This window comes from Mus musculus, chromosome 8 (assembly GCF_000001635.26).
Source record: "Mus musculus strain C57BL/6J chromosome 8, GRCm38.p6 C57BL/6J".
NCBI lineage: Eukaryota > Metazoa > Chordata > Mammalia > Rodentia > Muridae > Mus > Mus musculus.
In genome coordinates this window covers 126,845,515-126,867,915 of record NC_000074.6, presented here as the reverse complement: position 1 = coordinate 126,867,915, position 22,401 = coordinate 126,845,515, and the positions used below count along the sequence as shown (strand labels likewise).

The 22,401-nt window shown below is 48.8% G+C and overlaps 2 long non-coding RNA genes across 11 annotated transcripts in view; one reads left to right on the top strand and one right to left on the bottom strand.

The window, feature by feature from the left end:
* Gm31718 overlaps positions 1-22,401 on the top strand; it is a 103,664-nt gene that overhangs the window by 40,455 nt on the left and 40,808 nt on the right. Inside the window, exon 1 of one of the 10 annotated variants that reach the window (XR_879373.3) lies at positions 14,668-15,339. The exons of the other annotated variants lie outside the window; for them this stretch is intronic. This is a non-coding gene — a long non-coding RNA (predicted gene, 31718). Of the gene's footprint in view, positions 1-14,667; positions 15,340-22,401 lie in introns of those variants that run through there. 10 annotated transcript variants of the gene reach the window in all.
* Positions 16,079-18,896, bottom strand: A630001O12Rik (RIKEN cDNA A630001O12 gene). Its single transcript, NR_151740.1, has 2 exons — positions 18,686-18,896; positions 16,079-18,555 (listed from the first exon to the last, which is right to left on the bottom strand). It is a non-coding gene; the product is annotated as an RIKEN cDNA A630001O12 gene (long non-coding RNA).

Genomic DNA, 22,401 nt, shown 5'->3' with positions numbered 1-22,401 from the left:
CACCAAGCCGGGGAATCCCATTGGTGACAACATAACATCTTTTGAGCTGACATGGCACCCAGTGGCCCCACACTGGCTCCGCGTGACAGAATCTCAGGGAGGCGTGTGCAGAGCTGGTGACAGGGCAGTCATCTGCAGTCACCTCCAGGGGACTTTGTGGTTGATTCTCTGATGATTCATTTCTGACCTGGTTTTAACACTGTGACTCAAAATGTACCACTTTCATTAAAAATAACATTCACTGGGGGCTAACGGCTTTCTGTTTTCTATGCTTCACTGTACGGTGTGACTTCTGTCTGGGAAGCTGGCAGGTGCAGGCGAAGGCTTCAGAGGGACCCGAACAGAATCTCGAGTGATGGCACTGGGCCACAGACTCTAAGAGGGCTTGATGCTGGTGTGTGAGTGTGTGAGTGTGTGTGTCCTGAAGCCTTCACTCTGAACCTCTAATAGGGAGCTCACATCGACTCCTCAGGAGCTCTTCCTAGACTTGTGATGCAGAGAAATGGGGGCTTCCTTCAGCCTGCAAAACAGAGAGGCCTCCCATTCCACCCAACTCACTCAAAGAGGGACATGGAGGGGGTGAGAGAGAGGAAGAAGCAGAGGGTAGGGGTGGGGGAACCCCAGCTGCCCGTGGGACTGCATCAAAACCTGCTGCTTTCTGTGAGACGCCCAGCCTTTCTGGTTTGGAAAGCCAAAGTTTTGGGCATCCTTTACCTCTTAACTTGAGGGGGGAAAAGCATAGAAAAATGCTCCCATGAGCATCCTTCAGGGTGGACGCCCCCTGGTGAGGCAGTCTTTTAGATTGTGCTCCTTCTTCCTTTTGTGTGTGTGTGTGCATGCGTATGGATGTTCATGTATGTGCATGCACATGTGTGTGCATGTATGTGGGGTCAGAGGCCAATCAGTCTCTCAGGTGCTGTCACCTTATTTTGAGATAGGATCTTTCACTAGGCTGGAACTTACTGAGTGGGCCAGGCTGGATGGCCATTAAACCCTGGGGTTGGTGGGGGGGGGGGAGGCCCAGCTGTTGGTTCCTCCCCAGTTGGAAGCTTACAAGCTGAGCCCCATGCCCTGCTTTTAAATTTAGGCTGTGGGGATCAAACATGGGTCCTCCTTCTTACACAGCAAGCACTTTATAAACTGAGCTGTCTCCTTAGTGCCTTCATTTGGAGTTTAATTTAATTTGATACTTTTTGAGACAAAGTTTCACTATGTAGCCCAGGCTGGCCTCAAACTTGCCCCAATCTTCTTGCCTCTCAAAATTGAGATTACAGGTTTGAGTTACCTTGCCTGATTAAATCTTGGGTTGTTGTTGTTGTTGTTGTTCTCCTTCTCCTTCTCCTTCTTCATGATATTAGAAATGTCAGAGTAGGGGAGAAGTACAACCAAGGGGGTGGGTGGGAAATGATTGTTTCACGATGACAGCAGCTAATTAAGAGACTGGTTGTTGTGTGGGGACAGTGCTGTAGCAATGTGAATATTATTTTCCAGAATGTTATGCTAAGATGGTATGTTTCTTGTATGTTTCTATTTTCTCCTTTGTGTGTTTTGTTGCAGTAAAAAACCATTGGGAAACATGGTCTGGGAAGATGCTCAGAGAAGTGTTTACCCCACAAGCTTAAGGACCTGAGTTCAGATCCCCTGTGCCCACATTAAAAGCTGTGTGTGGTGACACACACTTGTCTGCAATCCCGTGTTGGGGAGGCTGAGGCAGGAGAGTATCTGGGGCTTGTTGGCCAGTGAGTCTGTGTCTAGCCAGCTGGTAAGATCTGTGATCAGTGAGAGACCATCTTGACTAGTAAGGTGGGGAGCAGCCTAGGAAGACATCAGATGTCAACCTTGGCCTCTACACATGCAAGGACCTATGCTCCTTCTCATGTATGCTCACACACGTGAATGTGCACACACTTATAAAAAGGTGGTCTTGGTTGCACGGTCAGGTCTGGCCCTCATGGAAGATCTCCAAGATTCAGCCTCTGCAGCCCAGGTTGGCTCTGCATCTAGAGTCTTCCTGGGCTACCAGCATCTGGGGAGGGGGGCAGAATATCACCCTTTGGGGGCACTGGTACTTTTTGGCATGGTTTCTTTTGGTCCCCACCTCCCATATTTCCCAGAGCCCTGGCCAGGATTCAAATCTGCTCTGGGATCCCTGTCCACTTCCTTTCTCTCTTCTGGTTCACTGGCTTCAGGCTGGTTCTCCCCAGATGAGCCTCCTCCATCCTTCCCATAGGCACTGCTAGGTGATTTGTCCCTGTGGAAATCGAGAATCAGACTATTGGAGAGACAGCTTAGTGGATATGTGTGGCATTATCCAAAGTGCTCTGTCCTTTGTCTTTGTCTTATCACAGACCAGGGGCACCGTGGGACCAACATCACAGTTTGGGGGAGCTTCAAGCCCGGAGCTCTGGGTCTCAGGGGGTTTGGCTGCATTGCTTGGCCCATTTCCTACCACCCCGCATGATAAGGAACTTACCCAGCAAGTTAGGTTTAAAAAGTTAGGCCTGTGCTTTCAGTTTTGGAGTTGGATTTTTTGTTTGTTTGTTTTAAACAATGGAAGGCAACATGAATATTGACCAGTGGGAGCCAGAGTTTTGGGGTTCAAATCCAGGATCTGCTTCTGTATGGCTTTATAACCTCCAGAAAGGGGCACGGTGTGTCTGGGCTTTGTGTTGTTTCACCTATAAAATGGGGCTGGGGAGATAATTAGAAGTCGCTAGCTCAGGGCTAGAAGCATAGCTCAGCCAGTAAAGGCACTTGCTGCTGAGCCTGACTACTTGACTTTCTTCAACATGTGTGCCCTGCATACACACATACACACACACACACACCACACACCGCACAGACACACATACCACACACACATGCTAAATACAAATTAATATAATTCCCTAGCTCAGAGTTTTCTGGGAATTTTTTTTTTTTTTTTTTGAGACAGGGTCTCACATGTAGTCTTGGCTGGCCTTGAACTTGGAGCGATCCACCTGCCTTTGCCTCCTGAGTGCCTCTACAGCCAAGATTTCATCTTGTTTTTAAACATTCCTAGCAGGTATGGCAACAAATCCTTGAACTGCTGTTTAATTGGTTGCTTCTCCGTTTTAGATCAGTAAACAGACCCACAGAGGAAGAGTGGGAGGTGGCAGGTGGCTACCCTCCCTGACCCAGCTGTCTCCAGCATCTCCTTTCTGTGAGGGCCATAGAGAGGCACAGCCCAGTCTCCTGCCCACTTGGATCTGAAACCTCTGTGTGGGATGTGGATATCAGGGCCTGCCTCTGTTCTCCGTAGATATATGCACAGGTGCTTGTTAGGTTTTAGGGTAGAACGGGGTTCAAGAGAGAGCGGCAGGGTCAGAAGTAAAAACCTTTTGCTTATCTAGGGGAGGTAGCCTGTGTTCTTTGAAGGTCCCTCTGTGTGTGTGTGTGTGAGTGTGTGCGTGTATGTGTAGGCAGCGAATGCTACCTTACATGAGAAAGTTTTTCTAGCTATTGTTAAGTAAAGAATTAAGAAGTTTAAAGACGGCTCCGCAGTTAAAGGTGCTCTTTGCATAAGCCCGGTGACTGGATCTGGCCTCTCTGAACCTCAGTACAGCTGAAGGTGGCCTTAAGCTTCTGTCCCTCCTACCTCTGCCTCTTAGGTGCTGGGGTTACAGGCACAGGCCACCATACCTTGGCTCACTCAGTTTGCTGTAGCTATTTTATTGGCTCACATTCCACCTATGGTGCACAGGGATTTAAACCTTGAAGCAAGATGCCTGAGTTACTGTCATTATGTGACAGAATCCCTGCAGAAACACTTAGAGAAGGATTTACTTTGGCACATGGTTTCAGGGGAATCTCAGTTGACTGTGTCTCTCACTGACCTAAGAACTCACTGATCATACTAGGCTGATCATGCTTCTACCTCCTTAGTGCTAGGATTAGAATGGGGAACAAATACCCATGGAAGGAGTTACAGAGACAAAGTTCGGAGCTGAGACTGTAGGAAGGACCATCCAGAGACTGCCCCACCCAGGGATCCTTCCCATATACAACCACCAAACCCACACACTATTGCATATGCCAGGAAGATTTTGCTGACAGGACCCTGATATAGCTCTCTCTTGTGAGGCTGTGCCAGTGGCTGGCAAATACAGAAGTGGATGCTCACAGTCATCTATTGGATGGAACACAGGGCCCCTAATGAAGGAGCTAGATAGAGAAAGTACCCAAGGAGCTAAAGAGGTCTGCACCTCTATGGGAGGGACAACAATATGAACTAACCAGTACCCGCTAGAGCTGTGTCTCTGGTTGCGTATGTAGCAGAGGAGTTGGCCATCAGTAGGAGGAGAGGCCGTTGGTCTTGGGAAGATCACATGCCCCAGTACAGGGGAATGCCAGAGCCAGGAATCAGGAGTGGGTTGGGGAGCAGGGCAGGGGGAGAGTATAGGGGACTTTGGGGATAGCATTTGAAATGTAAATGAAGAAAATACCTAATATAAAAAATAAACAAAACAAAACAAAACAAATATATGCTACCGCCCCTGCCTTTTAGATGTGGGCTTGGAGATCAAACTCAGGACATTAAACTTGCACAACAATCAATTTACTAAGGGAGCCTCCTCCCCAGACCCTCTGTTTACTCTCAGTAAGCTCCAGCTGAACGTCGCCAGTGAAGCTGTGAGACAGACACAAGTCCTGTTTCTGAAACAAAGAAACACAAGTGGACAAAACAAGGTTTCTTTTTTCTTTTGTCCTCTTCTGTTCTTTATAGTTCTGTCCCACCTTCCGTTTTGTTTTGTTTTGTTTTGTTTTGTTTTGTTTTGTTTCCCTCTCTCTAAATACTTGGCAAAACCGAGTAATTTGCCACAGACTGATCGGGACCCTCTTTTCATCTTCCTAAGAAAACCCGTGCCCTCCGAGAGCCAACACTGTATTTAATTCAGGGTGGGAGCCACAGAAGAGATGAGGCCTCCCCCAGGTAATGGATGGCAGTGTGTGCTGGTGATTAGAACAGTTTCCAGCACTGACAAGGCAGGGAAGTCTGAGTCCCTCCCCTGTCATCTTCAGGCACCTTGGAGGACGAGCCTTCTCTCTAATTCTGGCTCACTGTATATAAGCTGAGGAAGCCTAACAGGAGGACGTGCCCGGCTCACACCCTCACGTTGGCTTATCCTGTTATGGCTGCTGTGCTGCCTTTGGAGGTGGCGGGGTGGGGGGTGGGGGGTAGAGATGAGAGTGTAGGAGGGTGGTGATAGCCACCCTTGTGAATACTGAACTTTGCCAGTCCAACCTGAACGTACAGCACCCTGCAGCCTGCAGAGCCTTGGGCTGAAATCAGAGAAGACAGAGAACATCACACAGAGGTGATCAGAGCCAACCAGGGTGCTAGCTACCTTTTCTGTTGCTTGAAGAGACAGGCTGGAGGAAGGATTAGTTTTGGCTCCTGGTTTGAGGGTCACTTGATCATGTCAGACAAAAGCACAAGGCAGGAGTATCCGATGGCTTGCTTACTTCTCAGTAGACCAAAAGGTGGGCCAAGAGCAGGGAAGCAGACCTCGCCTTGGCTACCAACCTCAAGGCCCACCCCTAGAGATACACTTTCTCTGCTAGGCCCACCCCTAGAGATACACTTTCTCTGCTAGGCCTGAGCTTTCATATTCTCTAGAAGCTCAAGAATTATCACTGTTAGCAGCAGACTAGGTGTTCAAATATGTGAACCTGGGGGGGAACATTGGACACTCACTTTGGTGTGCAGTCACCCAGCCAGCTCCATTAGCCGAAAGGAGCAAGAGTGGGCCTTGTTGGGTGCACGTATAAGTCCACTCTATGCCCTCTGACTACTGCAGGCAGTGGTGTTCACAGCCGTGTAGACCCATATGGTGGAAGGATGAGCAACAGAACAGAGCAATGGCCTCGGATTCAGGAGGCCAGGCCCTGGGCCCCAGCTCTGCTGTCCATTAGCGCTGTGGCTTCTGGCATTCTTTCCCGCCCCCAAGGGCTGACCATCCTGTGGTGTGGCCCACGTCACCAAGATCTGGTGAGGCTCCAATGAGGGGGTGGCCATGAACTGAAGACTACTAGGGGAGCGTGAGGGCTGGCGGGGGTGGGGTTTCATCTGGGGCCCACATTAAGGTTAAGCAGGACCAGAGCTCATCTGGCAATGGGAGCAGCAGACTGCACAGGCATGCTAGATCTGCTGTGACTATAACTGTAGCAGGCAGAGAAAGACATGGAACTCATGGAAGGGGGTCTAGAAAAAGTGATCTTGGGCCCTGTGGGCATCCTGAGGGGCCTTGTGGACACTATGAAGGACATGAACTTGAACCCCTCCCGGGGCAAAGAATTCACAGCTCGCTCAAAGAAGGATATTTTCCCCTTTTTATTTTATGAGACAAGATCTCACTCTGTAGCCTAAACTGGCTTTGAACTTACTATGTAGCTCAGGCTGGACCTAAACTGGATGTGATCACAGAATGCTGGGATGGTAGGCACAAGCTATCTTGGCCAGCTTAGAAACTACTGATTGTGGGGGGAGGGGTGGCCTATGAGATGACTTTGTGGGTAAGACATTTGCCACTAAGGGTAATGGCTTGAATCTGATTCCTGGGACTCACATGGTGGAAGGAGAGAACCAACTCCTTCAAGTTGTTCATACCCATGCGCGCTCTCTCTCTCTCTCTCCCTCCTCTCTCTCTCTCTCACACACACACACACCCCTTACAAACTAATTGGTTAATGTCTGGTTACTTCATGTCATTATTATTATTATTATTATTGGGGTATGGATGATTTTTGTTGTTTTTGGAGCAGGGTTTCGTTATGTAGCCCAGGCTGGTCTTGAACCTGAGATGATTCTCCTGCCTTAGCTTCCTGAGCACCACGGTGACAGATATGTGTATCTGGCTTGTCAGAGATGATTTGGAAGGTAGGTGGGGGCACTGTAGGGCCAGACTCCCGAGAGAAGAACAAAGCCCTAAGGGAGTAGATCCAGAGAAGGACACAGAAATTTAAACTTTCCCATTTGTTGTGCAAATTCCTGTACTGGTTGGTTTTGTGTCCACTTGACACAAGTTAGAGTCATCAGAGAGAAGGGAGTCTCAGCAGAGGAAGTACCTCCATGAGATCCAACTGTAAGGCGTTTTCTCAGTGATCAATGGGAGAGGACCCAGCCCATTGTGGGTGGGGTCATCCCTGGGCTGATGGTCCTGGGTTCTATAAGAAAGCAGGGTGAGCTGGGCGTGGTGGCGCACGTCTTTAATTCCAGCACTTGGGAGGCAGAGACAGGCGAATTTCTGAGTTCGAGGCCAGCCTGGTTCTACAGAGTGAGTTCCAGGACAGCCAGGGCTATACAGAGAAACTCTGTCTCGAAAACAAACAAACAAACAAAAAAAGAAAGAAAGAAAAAAAGAAAGAAAGGAAGAAAGAAAAAGAAAGAAAGCAGGGTGAGCAGGCCATGGGAAGCAATCCAGTAATCAGCAGTGATCCATGGTCTCTGCATCTGCTCCTGCCTCCAGGTTCCTGTCCTGCTTGAGTTCGAATCCTGACTTCCTCCAAGTGTGGACTGTGTTCTGGAAGTGTAAGCTGAAAAAACCCCTTTCTGTCCAACTTACTTTTTGGTCATGGTGTTTCATCACAGCAGTAAAAACCCTAAGACGTTGTAAGTCAAGCCTCAGAAACTCTCCTGAGTTCCCAGCGCCTGGGATCAAAGATAAGGCTAGCCTTTGGGTGTGAGAAAGCTGTGGTTTATGGGCATTGAAAACCGCACAATTCACTTTACTCCAGTGGGGAATTAGAAGTGTTGGGGACAGGAACCTAAGAGACCGTGGTGTTATATGTGCAAATAAAGGCTGATGCATGGTGACATTATCTGAGGCATCTCCAACTCCTGTCTTCCACCAGAGAGTCTTTGACCCAGGAAGAGGAGGAGGCAGGCCATGAAACCCAGGACTCATCACAGGGTGGATAGGCACCAGCCAGCAGGGACTGGGGTCTCTTATTTCTGAAGAACTGGATATATACAGGCTTTAAGACAGCTGATGTTACTCCTGTGGGGACAACTGCCAAGGGACAGCTGCACCCTGGTCATCTTAGGAATGTCACAAATGTTGGCCTGAGAAGAATGTTGATATTTCAGTCTCTCAGGAACTCTCCCACCCCCACCCCCCATGCAACCACTGTGCTATGTCCCCAAGAACTCCCTGTGAAGTTCTGCAAGGTGTCTGCCCACCTGACCACTCAAAGTTTTACTCCATATGGGGGACATGTGGCCCCTTCAGCCATCTTATCAATCACAACAGGACATGGGTTCTGGATCAGTGTCTCCTTTCATTGCTCTTGTCTGCAGGGACAGTGTGGGGGGACAAATGAAGAGACAGAGATGTCACAGATGTCACCACCAAGGATAGCAGGAGGGAGCTGTGTGGGAAGAGTGAGGTAGCCCCATTGGCCTCCTTGGTCTTCGTCTGGTTCCGGTGTGACTGGGAAGCCATGAGGAAAAGTGGATTGACTTCAGGATGTGGTGACGGGTGACTGAGAATGAGAAGTTTCTCTTCTTTCTGATTTTTTGTTTTTTTTTAAATACAGAGTCCCACAAAGCCAAGGCTGTCCTCAAATGTGTGCTATGTCTGGTCTATGTGGTACTAGAGATCAAACCCAGGGCTTTCATGTGTGTTAGATGAGAACTCAGTGAACCATGCTAGATTCCAGGCTGCGTTCTTTCCGTTACCTGCTCGCACACATGCCTTGGGAGTCAGACTAGAGATGTCCCCCAGGTCAGGCTGCCTGAGGCCAATGATAACAAAGGATGATGACCTATATAGTGTGAAGCTGAATTAGCCTGAGGTAGGTGCGTCTTAGTTGGGTTCTATTGCCATGACCAGGGCAACTCTTATAAAGGAAAGCATAAGAGCTGGCTTACAGTTCAGAGGTTTAGTCCATTGTTGTGGTGGTGGAGAAGGAGCTAAAGAGTCTACATCTGGATCTGCAGCAGGCAGCAGGGAGAGAGACTGGGCTTGGCTTGAGCATTCGCAACCTTAAAGCCCACCCCCAGTGACACACTTCCTCCAACAAGGCCTCCGAATAGTGCCACTCACCCTCATGAGCCTATGGGGGTTCATTTTCATTCACACCACCACAGAGTGGAATTAGCGGGGGATATAGTGGGTCTTCTGGACTGACTGCTTGGTGCTATGACAAAGTTTTTATGTGTGTTCTAGGGATCAAACTCAGGCCCTCACGATTGCAAGGTAACCACTGACTGATGGAGTCACCTCCCCCATTCTTCGTTGCTTGTTTATTATTATTATTTTTTTTTATAATTCTGCATCCTGTCTTAGTCCGGGTTTCTATTCCTGCACAAAACATCATGACCAAGAAGCTAGTTGGGATGGAAAGGGTTTATTCAGCTTACACTTCCACATTGCTGTTCATCACCAAAGGAAATTAGGACTGGAACTCAAGCAGGTCAGGAAGCAGGAGCTGATGCAGAGGCCATGGAGGGATGTTACTTATTGGTTTTCTTCCTTGGCTTGCTCAGCCTGCTTTCTTATAGAACCCAAGACTACCATCCCAGGGATGGCACCACCCACAATGGGCTTTCCCACCTTTGACCACTAATTGAGAAAATGCCCTACAGCTGGATCTCATGGAGGCATTTCTTCAAGGGAGGCTCCTTTCGATGTGTTAGCTTGTGTCAGGCTGACACACAAAACCAGCAGTACACACCCTTTGGGTTTACTCAGAGTCTTTTGTGAGGGGTCATGTTGAAGGCGCCTTAGTCTTACATGCTAGGGCTGCATCAAGTCAGACTTTGTCACTGTGATAAGATGACTGGAAGGGTACGTTTTACTTCATGGATTCAGAGAACTGACCCCATCATTGCGGCAGGCATGTGATGAGTAGACCGGCCCATTGCAGCAACTAGGAAGTCGGGGGCGGAGTGGGGGAGAAAGAAAGAACAGCTGTGAGCTGGCCTCCCCTCCCTCTCCACCCACTCAGGCCCTCAGTCTGTGGGATGGTGCCATCAACATTCAGGAAGGGTGTCCCCCACCTTGGTTAATCCTCTCTGAAAGTGTCCTCATGGGCACAGGCAGAGGTGAGCTACACTGATCTCTTTGATCTCCAATGGGAGGTCCTGCAGGGACTGCTCTCCTCTCAGCATGCACCTAAGGTCGTTCATTGCCTCTCCTCACCCTGCTTCTCCACTGCAGCCCTTCAGGAGTAGCAACACCCTTCACCCTGCTTCTGGGGAAATCAATTGAGCCTCATCTCCATCTAACGTCTAAGACTTGACAACTCAGGTGTACAGCAAGTCACTGGCTGTATATCAGCCAAAACGTACGGACCTTTGCAAGTACAGGTTCCTTTTTCCCTCAAAGTCTTCCTCTCTAGTGGAAGTTAGCTACTGTGCTTATCAGGGCCCGCAGTCACCTCTCAGTATGTACTTCCTGGTGCGTGGCTGGAGAGAAGCAAGAGACTGTGTAGCTTAAATAACAGACACGTATCATGTCAGGGCTAAAGATGGAAAGTCCAAGATCCAGGTGTGGAAAGGGCTGGTTGCTTCAGAGGATTACAGGGGGTTACAGCTGAGGGGAAGAACATGTGCAAAGGCCCTGTGTTAGGAACACATGCTGTTGCTACTGCCACTGTAGCCTGCTGACTTGCCTCAGTCTCCAGAGAGATTTAAGTCAAGACCACCTCACCTCAAATGACTAGAAACCCCTGAACTTAAGCTCTGGTTGGCATACTGCCTTCTACCCTCTCTCAGAGCAGACTCTGTAAACCATGCAGCTTTGAGCTGCTTCCTTTGACTTCCAAGTCCTTAGCTGTTGGGAAAGTCAGAGAGTCCCCTGTCCCCCAGCATAGAGGGCTGTCCTCCCCAGTACAGAGAGCTGTCCTCCCCAGCACAGAGAGCTGTCCTCCCCTGTACAGAGAGCTGTCCTCCCCAGCACAGAGAGCTGTCCTCCCCTGTACAGAGAGCTGTCCTCCCCAGCACAGAGAGCTGTCCTCCCCTGTACAGAGAGCTGTCCTCCCCAGCACAGAGAGCTGTCCTCCCCTGTACAGAGAGCTGTCCTCCCCAGCACAGAGAGCTGTCCTCCCCAGCACAGAGAGCTGTCCTCCCCAGCACAGAGAGCTGTCCTCCCCAGCACAGAGAGCTGTCCTCCCCAGCACAGAGAGCTGCCCTCCCCAGCACAGAGAGCTGCCCTCCCCAGCACAGAGAGCTGTCCTCCCCAGCACAGAGAGCTGTCCTCCCCAGCAAAGAGCTGTCCTCCCCAGCAAAGAGAGCTGTCCTCTCCAGCACAGAGCTGTCCCCCCCAGCATAGAGAGCTGTCCTCTCCAGCACAGAGCTGTCCTCCCCAGTACAGAGAGCTGTCCTTCCCAGCACAGAGCTGTCCTCCCCAGCACAGAGAGCTGTCCTCCCCAGCAAAGAGAGCTGTCCTCCCCAGCACAGAGAGCTGTCCTCCCCAGCAAAGAGAGCTGTCCTCTCCAGCACAGAGTTGTTCCCAGCACAGAGAGCTCCCCTCATGCTCTCTGTGGCCCAGCTTCATGCTGAAGCAGGGAAGCAGGTGTGTGGCTTCAAGATTACGATTGGGCTCTAAATGCGAGCATCATCAGTGGGTCTCAGCACTGGAAGGCAAGACCTAGCCTTTCATCCTTCTTCATCCCAAGATTATTCAGAAATTTAAAGCTACAGCCATCCTTAACTGTGGTAAGATGCACAGGACACAGAATTCACCGTGATCAGCATTTCTCAGGGTGGTTAGGAGGTGTCAAGTATATTCACATTCGTTCCTGCCAGTCATCTTTAGAAGCTTGCCTCTTTGCAAAACCGAAAAAAAACTGTACCCACGAAACAACCTCCCCTACCCTGTCAGTCCAGGAAACCACCTTTCTGCTCTCTGTCTCTACTAATTTGACTATTTTTGGTCCCTGTGTAAGCAGAGTCACATCGTTCTCTCTCTCTCTCTCTCTCTCTCTCTCTCTCTCTCTCTCTCTCTCTCTCTCTCAGGGTCTGGCTTATTTCACTTGGGCAATGTCTACAGTTCCATCTACGCATCTACACCACAGTAGGTGTCAGACCTCTTTCCTTCTGAGGACCAAACAAGACTCCACCAGATGACCAGATGTCCACCTGCGTTTTGTTTACATATTCCTCTAAAGATGAACACTGAGTTCCTTCCACATTTGCAGTATTTAATCAACGCCTCTTAGAAAAAGAAGCCAGAGCCCTGAATTTTGTAATTGTGTGTGTGTGTGTGTGTGTGTGTGTGTGTATATATATATATATATATATATATATATATATATATATATATACACATATATATCATGTTTGGCTGTCTTGCTTGCATCTGTGTATATGCACCACATCAGTGCATATGGGTGCATATGGGTCAGTGTCCATGGAGGCCAGAAGAGGAGGGTGTTAGATCCCTTGGAACCAGAGTTACAGATGGCTGTGAGCAGCCATGTGAATACTGGGAATTGAGCCCTGGTCTGCAAGAACAGCCAGTGCTTTTAACCACTGAGCCATCTCTCTGGACTCTCTACAGGAATTCTCTCCTCTTCCTTGTCTTTCTTCATGCAGTGCTTAGATTTGGTCACCAGCAAAAGAAACCTAGAATGGCCGAGGTCACCCTTCCTGTGCTCCTCTCTCTCTTAGCTGTTCTTCAAGGCAAGCAAATGCTGGAGTGGCTTTTGTAGAAGGCCAGCTTCAGATATCTCAAGGTGTGGCGTTTGTAGAGGTTTTTTTTTTTTCCTGAGGACTGTCTTTTATCTCCACTTGACTTTTTAAAAAAAGACTGACAGTGTTTTCAACCAAAGATAATGTTTTGTTTCTTCTTCCTGGTGACATTTATATAATTCAAGGTGGAAAACTAAGGCCTTTGCTATTATTAACAGAATAAATCAGACTCTTTCCGCTATGGGAACTTGACATCGCTCCTCTGGTTTGCACAAAGCTGACTTGTTTCTGCAAAGGGCCACTCAACACAGGGTGTCACCAAGGCTTTTGAGGCCAGAAGCGTCCCCCGTGGGCGGACGACTCTGTAAAGCCGATTCTGGGGCTTCCCAAGAGCACCTTCCCTTCTCCTAGATGTTTAGTGTGTTATTGAGGGCTGCTTCAGGAAAGGATGGACAAAAACTGTACTTGGAACTCCCATAAAAAGGGAAGAACGGGGCAGGCTGTTTCCGGTAGGAAAAGTGCATCTCAGATACCGCCATCCAAGCGTGATATGCTTCCCCGGAAGGCCAACCATTTCAGACTGGTGGCCTTTCTCCTCTCATTCTTGGTTGATGTAAATGGTGGAAATTCCCCATATAATGGATACTGGTTAACCCATCACAGGCTGACTGTTTTACATTCTCCCTCTGGGGTTTCCCGGACAGCTTAGCAAGAGTTTCTGCCTGTGGGGGGATGTCCTCAGCTCTGCTGGTGTGTTTTCTGTGGTTCCTGTCTGCATCTGGTCTGTGCGTGGGGGCAGGTATGGAAGAAACAAAGCAAATAATCCATTCTGCAACAAGAGCAGTCTTTGGGAAGCGATCCCTGGCCAGTGCTTGCTGATTTAAACTCCACAAGAAAGCCGAGCCAGGCTTCTTGTGTATAAAAGAAGGAACAGCGCATGCTCCTGGCAGGGGGTTGGGGGAGGGGAAATCGCACAACACCACATGAAAGGCAGGACTCAGAAACAAATGTTTACTTAAAACTTGCGTGTAGTATGAGAGGGTACGCCCCAAACCAAATCTTGGTCTTCTCAGCTGCTTTTTAGAAAACGTTTAAAAAAAATGATCAGATATTAATTTCATACGGTAATAAGTGCATTACAATACTCTCTTGGATTACCTTTTAAAGATTTATTTATACTTGATTTACATGGGATGTGCATGAGCCTTTGTGAGTTTATGTGCACGTGTGAGTACAGCGCTCCAAGAGGCCAGGAGAGAGTGTTGGGTTTCCTGGAAATGGAGTTGCAGAGGGTTGTGAGCTTCTGTGTTGGGGCTGGGAACTGAACTCTGGTCCTCTGTAAGAACAGTACGCATAATTCGTGAAGCGTTCCATATTTTTATATATATCAAAAGATGGCCTAGTCGGCCATCATTGGAAAGAGAGGCCCATTGGACTTGCAAACTTTATATGCCCCAGTACAGGGGAATACCAGGGCCAAAAAGGGGGAGTGGGTGGGCAGGGGAGTGGGGGTGGGTGGATATGGGGGACTTTTGGTATAGCATTGGAAATGTAAATGAGTTAAATACCTAATAAAAAATGGAAAAAAAAAAATAGAACAGTACGCATAACTGCAGATCCATCTCTCTAGCCACGTACTATATTTTCGTACCTGTATATAATGTTACTTTGGTCACAGTCATTTCTATGACTTTCTCACCCCCCCCCCCCCTTCCCACTAAGCTCTTTTTCTACTTTCCCAGCTTTTTATGTGGTGGGAGGCAGAGTGTCCTTAGAATTGCTTCAGGAGCATGGGCTACCAAGTAGTGGCTGAGCTACTGAAGCAACCACTAACTGCCTACAGATTCTTCCGGGTTCCTTCGTTCCCCCCCCCCCCACCCCAACCCCACCCCACCCCCGCCTGGGCCTCTTTTTTTGTTTGTTTGTTTCTTTTTCTTTTTAGTTGAGGCAGTGACTCAGGGCTTGAAAGTAGCCATTGTCTTTAACCACAAGCATGCGGACAGGAATGAGCAGGGCATGCTGGGTCTTTCCTTTCCCAGTTGCTGAGCCAGCTACTCGGTGCTGGGACACATGCCTGCGCCTAGTTCTCAGTTCAGGACAAGGATCTTGACACAGGACAGAAGGTCGAAGGGTACACCAGAAGGGCAGGAAAAGAAAATAAAAACAGGAAGTGGCCTGCTCTGAGATTTTTCCATGGGAAGGCTGAGAAAAGCATCCCAATAGAACAAGAAAAGGGAAGAAATGCGTGGCCGCAGTCCCCTGGAAGCTCTGAGATGTGAATATGCCTTGATAGGAAAGCAGCCCTTAGTGCAGAGCCTCGGGGTCCTGCTTCATCTCCCTGTGACCCGGAGTCACTGGGAGGATGCTAAGAGAGGCACATTTGTAGATGCCCCCAGTGCTTAAGTGTGAGCAACAGCACAGGGAGGCTGCTGCCCTGACTTCAGTGAGATTTCTTCAGGGAAGATCCAGAAATGCCAATCACAGAAGAACTCACATCCTCAGGGTGAGGATATCTCATATCCTTATAGCTCTCAGTGTGAGGACTAGCTCAGTTGCCTCTACACCACTGACTGGAGCTGGGTGACGCTCCAAGGAGGCTGCCCTGTCTTCCCTCTCGATTCATCAGGAAGATCTGTGGGAGAAGGGAGCAACTCTGGGGAGTCCCACAAGAAAGTGGGCAAGTAAGTGTCCTTCTGCTCGGTTCATAGTCTCTACTCACAGGAGGGAAGGCTGCAGTCTTCCTAGCTGTGTTCCGTTTGGTTTTGAGTTCTTAGTTTAGGCCCCGGCTATGAAAGCAGTCAGAGCTTTATGAGAAGGGGGTGAAGAATGTTGCAGTAGCTGTCTGAGTACCCGTGAGTCAGGGCAGTGCACTCCAGACAACCACCAGAGGCCAAAGGGCAGCCTTGGCCTTTACCACAGTTTTGCTCAAGATACACAGTCAAAGGGTGGCAGGAAGTGAGTTGCAGCAACCTCAAGCGATGTGTGAAAGTTTCCAATTAGAAATTCAAAGAACTCATCATGTTTAATGGAAAAGTGAAACAAATTCTTTCTTGTGCTTCTTGTCCTTGGTTGTTCTCAGTTGAGGGCTGGATCTACAGCAGCAGGGACACGGTGATGGTTCATTCCCTGATATCTGCAGAATCTGAGGTGATGGGAAGGAAGCCAATCAGAGATTTAGGTTCAGGCCCAAACATTGCCTGAGCTAGACTGAGTGTTTATAATACGTTGTTGATAAAGTTTTATTGGTACACACTGTGTCTGCTGGTGTACATTCAATACTGTTTTTACAGTACAAGGATGAAATCGAGTAGCTGGCACAGACTAGGCACACAAAATTAACCCTCTTCCAAATTTGCTCTCTAGATCTTAAAAAGAAATGTGACAGCCATTTTCTAATTCATTGAGTCTTTTTTTTTTTTTCTGTGTAAAGGACTCCTTTGAAAATATGGTGGCACCTAAATGCATAACTTCTGTTGAAGAAGTTGATGACCTTCTGACTAAGGTATCAGGTAACTATACCTGATATCAGGTAACTTGGTAGATCCTCTCACATGCGTGGGTTGATGCAGAACATTCTGGCTCATCCTAAGAGTAGCTTCAGAGGGTGTGAAGGACATCTGATTTGGCTCCTAGATTATTCACCCACTGCAATGACAGTTATGATAAATAAAAACAACCTTAAGTTACCAGCCAGAGGCTGTGAGCTCTCTTGGCTCTGCTTTACCTTGTGTGACCTTCGGGAAGTCATCTGGACCTTGGTTCTCCCAGATGTCTGATGAGATATCAGGATTTTTAAAAAATTTATTTTTAGCTTATGTGTATGAGTTTTTTGTCTACATATGTGTATGTGCACCATGTGCATGCTGGGCACCTGTGGAGGTGAGAAGAAGACTCCGTGGAACCGGGGTTGTAGATGCTTGTGAGCCTCTCTGTAGGTCTTGAGAACCAGATTTGGGTCTTCTATGAGCAGCCAGTACTCTTAGCCACTGAACTCTTTCTCCAGCTCTAGAAACAGGTTGTTTTGTTTTGTTTTCAGGCGATACTTCTATTATCTCCAAGGGTCTAAAATGTGTTTCCGGATGTGAAGGGCTAGAACATTGTGATTTATATATTTTTAAGACACTTGGATCTGTTTGGCTATCCAGAACCATGGTCTGCAGCGGCTAATTTAGTTAATTCCATAATGTCTGCGATCTGGGATTTGATTACTATATTGGATATTTGGTATTTGAGGAGGAAGGTCTGCCATGCCTGTCTCTACCCTTGACCCTGGTCATCTGTCCTGATCCATCCAGCTGTCACCGAATGGAGGCTCCTTAAGAGAATGTAGCCATGTGTGATTCCTCCATGGAACTCAGAAAAATAATCAAAGTCTAGACCATGGGACAGAGAGCACAAGAGGTCATCTTGGATAGACATGACCTGTCAGAGAAACTTCATGTTCATGCTGTCTTCATTTTTTAACATGATTATGTGTGCATACATACAGGGAAGACATGGCTCCACATGGGTGGTGTCTTCAGTCACCTCTCCACCTTACCTTTTGAGACAGGGTCTCTCACTGCACTTGAGCTCACAGATTGGAGAGAGCAGATGTCAGCAAGCACAGACTCTCCCAGTGTGTCTCCCCAGAACCGGGAGCTGTGCTTCACTTACTTCTTATGTGGGCTCTGGGGATTAGAACTTGGATCCCCAAGTTTGTTAACACTAAGCCATTTCATCAGTCCCTGTTGTTGATTGATGTATGGGCTTCATTGGTGTCCATTCTTTGGGAACTTGCTGCATGTTATTCAGAGGGGGTCTAGTCTGCAGGGGCTTTGATGACAGAGGCAACCTTTGTTCATAACTGCAAGGCTGCAAGAGGAAGCCCCATGTCTGTTTGATGGCTCTGCTGTCTACCGGATACAGTCTTTCTAACAGCCAGGGTTTTGAATGACCTGACCTCTTTCCCTCCCTCTGAGACTGGAAGATACCAGCTTCACTTTAGCCAGCTCAGGCAGGGAAGGCTCAGCTAGGAAGATCCTGCCCAGTATAAGGGCTGATGGTGTAGGGGTTGAATACCCAGTGGTGCAATAGTCCCTGGGACCTCCACTGTGGCTTTGTGTCACAGTGATCAGGGGACAGGAGAGGCCAGAGCAGGGAACTGCTCTGTCCAGGCCTGGCGTGCAGTGGTTTCCTGCTTTACTAAGTGGCCGTTGCTCTGTACTGATGATTCATGATGTTTGGAAAGTGTGGCTGTGCGCTGAACAGGGAAGTGAAGAATAACACAGCCAAGGTCAAGGCAGGACAAGACAGGACAGCGCCATTACCAGCCATGCACTGTGTGGAAGATACAGAGGGTGAGGGCAGTAGTAAATCGAGGTCTGGTGGTCCTTGGCAGAGTGAGCCTGTGCTCCCCCTTGCAGGTTTGCAAGTAGTGGTCACCTGTCTGTCGCTGGAAGCCAGTGCTGGTCTTGGCTGAGCTGGGCAAAAGGAGGAAGTGGAGGGTGAGTGAGTCAGCCTTTGTTTCCTCTCTGAGTCAGGGTCGGCTCCATTTCTGAGGTTGGAGCCAGGGGGCACTGTGTGGCTTTCTGTGGATTCTTTGAACTTGTAGTCAACACTGATGATCTGCCCCTTAAGGCCGCTGCCCCTTCAGTGACCTTTTAGATGAGTAAGGGGATTAAGCTGGATCCTGCAGCCCTACCACTAGCCAGACTCCCCTTTGACTCAACTGGAGCTCTTCCTGTGGTCAACGGACAGAGTCCAGGGATAGGTTTCTGGGGCTGTGCCCAGATCAGGGCATCCTTATGCCAGGAGTCAGCTCTGAAGGGGCAGCTGGGTTTGAGAGTCTCTTCTGGTGATGGGTAGTGAGGTCATCTCCCTGGGCTTCAGTCAATCCTTAGGTTGGTGATGCAGTACTAGGAAGACGAACACATGGTTAGGATGGTCATACCAGGAATTTCCACGGACAGTGCAGAGCTGACTGTGGCGGGTCAGGTACAACCTGTTCTAAGAGCATTCCTTGTGCTCAGAGATGAGATTACTCACCCAATGGAGACTTGGGACTCCTTTACAGAACACTTCTATGTCCCTGGGCCTTGGCGCCTACCCATCATCGCCTTAGATGGTTAGCGCTCTGACCTTCCAGCACATTCTTCTTATTTTTTCTTGCACATTGCATGACCAGGCAGATGGTCGGTTGGTCCTGCTCAGCCTAGCAATGTTGGTGGGGCTATGTAGCTGCAAGTAAGAATGCTGTGAGTTGAGGCAGTTGGAGCTTCTGGTACAGCGATAGGCAGGCCAGGGGCTCCCCTTGCTCTCACGCCAGCTTCCTCTGAACTCTGATTCCAATCGCTTGTCTTTGAGAAACTTCCTCTACCTCGGTAGACAACGTAAAAGATGGTGGCTTTCGATACTACGCACGGCCTCACTAGGGAGTGACTGAAAGTTCAAAGTCCCAGACATGGCCTTGGTGGCCTTTGCTAGGGCCAGGTAAATGTCAGTGGTTCCTCCATGGTGGTGGTATGGGGAGTGTTGATCTAATAACTGCTCACATCTGGGCTGTGTGATGAGCAGGTCCTTGCCTAAGACAGACAATGAGGCTCTTCCTGAGTCCCAGCATGAAGATGCAGCCTTTCTGCCCCTGCTCACCTTACCCAGAGCCTAGCAGCGAGGAGTAGGGCCCCATGGCGGGTTCATCTGTCCTTTAAGCTGTTATTTCCTGGGAGGATGTGGTGGTGGGTGAAGGTCTCCTTCTGGAGATACAAGCTTCAGGTAAAAAGCTGTGTGATTTTTTTTTTTTTTTTTTTTTTTTGAGCAGAATTCCTTGGAGAGTGCTCTTTGCAACCAAACGGAAGAACAAAAGGACAATTCTCAGAAGCACACCAAAAACGAAACCAAATAAAAACCCCATAAAAAATCCCTATGGGGTAAAGGAAATACCAGTCTGATGCCTTTTGTGTCTTGTGTTGGGTCATAAAGGGCAGGCTCTCTAAGAGGTGGTGTCAACAGTGGCAATGTGGCAATGTTTGGACTCCAGAGAGAATGCTCTGGAAAACAATAGAAGGTGACACCCACGTGTCTATGTGACTGGCAGCCATCAGGGACAGCCTCATGGCCAGGGCATGTATGGAGCCTGGGAGAGGCACTGGGCAGGAAGGAGCTCAAAGTTTGCACATGGTCACCGAGAGCTGGCAACTGGGCTTGTCCCTTCTGGGCATGACTGATGTCAGAGGATCTCTGACCTCCACTTAGTCACTAGATACCAGTCTGGAACTCTCTTTGAAGATGAAGTAAACACTCACAGTGCTGATAATAACAGCTGGGTGATGTCACACGGTTATCTGTAGCTTGAAGAGCTGCACCTGGGTGCTGGAGTGACTGACAGGCATCAGACTTTCTGTTCCCTCATGGGCCTTCTGCACGAGGGGCCACAGTTTGGGGGCGTGGTTCAGAGGCTGCTTCAAGGATGGAGCTGAGGATGCGGTGACTTTCACTCTTGTTTCAGGAGGTGACAACATGCCAGGGATGGAGCTGTGCTGTCAACCACAGCAGCTGCGTGTGGCCTGTGGCTGGCAGCTCGGCCTACATGGGTACCTGCCATGAGGCTTGTGGGAGATTTCGGTTCTGCTCTGTGGCTTTGAGCAGCAGGGAAGCCATGGTGTGTGTGTGTGTGTGTGTGTGTCTTTATTGGGGTATGTGAACAAGAGCTCACATAGCTCAGGCTGGCCTCAAACACACTAAGTAGCCAAGGCTGGCTGACCTTCAGCTCAGTGCTGAGATCACAAGTGTGCACTGCTATACCCAGCTTCTGTGTGCTGTTTGCTGAGCTCTCTGCCCTGGAGGCAGCTCTGAGCCTTTCAGGACTGACCCATCCAGCTTGTCATTGATTGACTCCTTCTCTAGCTGTCATTTCTCTCCTTGCTGCCGCTCCTTTTGTCTCGATTGCCCTTGACTGAGAATTTGTCTTCCTACTTTCCTTTTGTGAGGGTGAGAGCTCTGACCTCATGGTGTGGCCTCACTGGGTCTTAGAAGGAGATCGAGGTAAAAGCTTGTTGCAGGGAGACCTCACGAAATCCATCTGCTGCTTTGTGAGAAGAGGCTGAGCAGGTCGGGTTGCAAACATGGCTTGGCAGCTAAGGGCAATGAAGCCTCTTGCAGAGGATCCAAGTTCAGTTCTCAGCACCAATGACAGGTTGCTCACAGTAGCCTGTAACTTCAGCTTTGGAGGGTCTGACACTTTTTTGGGAACCTACACTTATGTACACACACAGATACACACACACACACATACACACACAGAGACATACACATGCACACATCACACATATGTACACACAGAGACACACCCACACCATACCAACCACTCTCACACACATATACACACATACACACACACATACACAAATATATACACACAAGTATATACACACTTCACACACACACATACAGATACAAATATATACAGATAGACACATGCACATACCACACACATGCAAACACACACACACACATACACACCACACCACACCACATTAACTACAAACACATCCATACACACACTCATACACATACATTCATACACACACATATAGTACAGACATAGACAGACACATCATACACACACCACACATATACACACATACACAGACCTACCCACACCACACCACACCACACCACACCACACCACACCACACTAACCGAAAACATATCCATACACACACACACACACACACACACACACACACAGATACAATCAATACTTAGAGAGAGAGAGAGAGAGAGAGAGAGAGAGAGAGAGAGAGAGAGAGAGAGAGGAGTTCAAGGCACCATATCTCAACGGGTTGTTCATCACATACCAGGTGTCAGGTGTTGCAGAGCATTCGGAGACAAAAGCAAAGGAGCACAAGGAAAGAGGAACAGGAACCTGCCTTCCCTTTTCTGATCTCTCCTCTGGAGCCCCTTCTTTGTTAGCTGCTTCTCACTCTACCCCCGACAGGAAGCAGAAACTAGGGGATGGGTGGGAAATGAAACCCAGGGCTCTCCACAGAAGGCACCCCACAGAAGCTCTGGAATAAGATGGGAACTCTTTAACACAGTTGGAAGCTTTGCCGTCTTCTCCCCTCAAGCTCCTTAGCTTGCATACACACAGGTACATGTGCACAGACGATATGCACGGCCCTTGGAGTGGCCGAGTGTTATGTTCCCTGGAAGGCTGCACCGTGCTGCGTCTGGCACAGTGTGCACGGAAAGGCCATAACCAGACAACTCCTTGGGCCATGAGTTTGCCCTTTCCTGTTTGACTCCAGTCTCTGTATGGGAACCTGAACTCACGTCATCTCAGGGCCATCTCTGCGAACACAACTTAAGACTACGGGTATCCTGACTGCACTCTCTACAACCCTGGACCCCAGACAGTTTCATCACACCCCTCAGTCATGATGTTATCTCCTCAGCCGCTTCTTCTACGACACTAGCTTAGCTCATTGATTTTTAAAGGGAACTGAGATCCTGGGTGCTCTGTTGACTAAGAAATTCTGTCTCGTGTAGTTCTGTGTCCCTAAAGGGGCAGGCCTGCCAGCTGGGCTCTAAGCAGCCTCAGTGTGCATGATAGGGGTGCATATGATCCCTTTCCCTCCAACTAAGCATGATGTTCTTCAGGTCCTGGTACCACTTCTTCATTTACCATTGGTGTCACCGAGCTTCCCCTGTCTTTGCTGTATTTGAATAAATATACATACTCTGGGCATGCTCTGTAGCCCACC